At 36.6% G+C, this 2,065-nt stretch overlaps 1 long non-coding RNA gene across 1 annotated transcript; it reads left to right on the top strand.

The window, feature by feature from the left end:
- The first annotated feature begins 408 nt into the window (after positions 1–408).
- Positions 409–865, top strand: LOC120438897. The gene is made up of 3 exons (XR_005612239.1): positions 409–507; positions 660–764; positions 846–865. It is a non-coding gene; the product is annotated as an uncharacterized LOC120438897 (long non-coding RNA).
- The last annotated feature ends 1,200 nt before the right edge of the window (positions 866–2,065 follow it).

Raw genomic sequence — 2,065 nt, 5'->3', positions numbered from 1 at the left:
TAGTTAGTGACATTGAGGTGGTGCTTGTCACAATGATGAACATCAAACCAGTTTTACTCTGCACCTTCAGTAAGTACATCTATCACTTTTTTTACATTTACTCCTATACAGTAATCCAGCAGAGCTGAACCTTACGTACATGTCATTAATGCTCGTTGTTTGTTCCAGGTTGGATCTCTGTCTTAGCCTTTGAGCTTCACACTGTGGAGGTTCAGCCTGGTGAAGAAGTCACGCTGCAGTGCTCCAACCTTAGCAGTCATCGTGTTCACTTATCCTGGTTCAGAATGACAAACAGAAAAGGAAAGATCTCTTCTATGTTCAGCCCTGAGGACAATGTGACTTTTCATGAAGGATTTCAAAATGGCAAATTTAACATGACATCCAACATCTTTGTGCTATTTCTTGAGATCAAACAAGTGGATTCATCTGACTCTGGGCTTTATTTCTGTGGTGAGGACAGTTATGAAAAGTTTATAGTTTATGGTGCAACAACTTTAAAGGTTCAAGGTAAGACTGATTTTTTCTCTCTGTTGATTCATTAGCAATAATTAAGATATGTACTATTTGTAGTACCTGTCAAAAATAATAAGAATACTCTTTTTTATTGTTCCAATTATTTATTTTTATTAAATAATGTAATTTAGTTTTCTTTCTTGTAGAAGGTAGATCACAAAATCCATCCAGTATGATCCTGGGCAGTTTAACTGTTTTCCTTCTACTGGTCATCATCGGTCTGATTGTCAAGATCAGGAAATTTTATACAGGTATATATTTAGTTAAACTTAAACTAAACATGCAACAGTTTTGAGTGAATAACTAACAGATGTAGCTTTTCTATTAAATAGCTCAAGATGATGGACAGAATCCACAGCGCAGTGAGGTAATCTGTTTTAACCGTAGATTCAGATCGATTGATGTATATATTGTCTGATTCAATCATTCATCTATTAACATCCACTGGTCACCAGCAATCAGTCTTCGGTTAGGTTGAGTTATGTTACTGAAAATGTACATTTTTAGAAACTAAAAGATCCAAATGAATTTCAAATGAAACATTACAGTCTTTGTGTCGTCTGTATTCCCAATAGGGCAGAATTTTGTCTAACCCTACACATCAGTCTACACAGATTGCCTCTGACTTAGTGGATGTTAAGAGATAAATAAATAATGTGCAGGATTAGTGACTTGGAACATTTTCATTTACAGAATGTGGACTCTGATGCCATGAACTACGCAGCACTGAGTTTCCCTCACAGAGCAAAAATCAGAAGGCCTGTACCACAGAGAGAGCTGGAGCCAAATATTGTGTACGCTGCTACCAGATAGACTCACAGGAGAAGCAACACAAAAACTCTCTCACACATTATGTTGTTAGTTGATAAAAATAGTGTGACTGATGGTTGATGGGGGACGAGCTAGTGAGGACTTTGTTGTATAGCTTAGATTGTCTTATAGTGAAAATGAGTGATGCTCTGCTGTAGTGTAATAGTAACACAGATGTAGTTTACCTTGTTTGACAGGAAGAGACTCATCTCATGTCTGAGGCTTATTTTACAGGCTTTGTTGCTGGTAAAAGTCCTGCAGCTTTTTACAAGCATGTGAGGCCAGACTCTGCATCAGCTTTTTTTGGTTGTTTGGTTGGTGCAAAGTCTTGCCACTGTGACATCCACCTGCCACAGCTACAGACTCTTCTCTGGGCAGTTAAAGCTCTAATTAAATTTTGAACTTGAATCTTAATGCAAAAATGCATGTATATAATCACACATAAAATCTCATTAAAGCTGAAGCAACAGACTTGCAGGTTGTAATAAAACATAAGTCATCAAAATGTGTTTGAGTTTTTTTCTGGTTTGCTCACAACTTATGTGTAAAATTAAACTGAACTACAGATATAATATATTTACTGATGAATTGTGGATAATCCTCTGGCTATTGTAAACTCCATGTAGAGAACCCCACTGTCATTTTTTTTAATAGGTTTCAAAAAATGGAATTTCAGAGTAACATGGCCATCAACCTTGCCATCAATAACCTTGCTAGCCTTTTTGCCATGAAAGCCTTTTTA

This window comes from Oreochromis aureus, linkage group 3 (genome assembly GCF_013358895.1).
Source record: "Oreochromis aureus strain Israel breed Guangdong linkage group 3, ZZ_aureus, whole genome shotgun sequence".
In the NCBI taxonomy this organism is placed as follows: domain Eukaryota; kingdom Metazoa; phylum Chordata; class Actinopteri; order Cichliformes; family Cichlidae; genus Oreochromis; species Oreochromis aureus.
The sequence above is the reverse complement of the archived record's forward strand: the minus strand, read 5'-3'. Positions and strand labels throughout refer to the sequence as shown.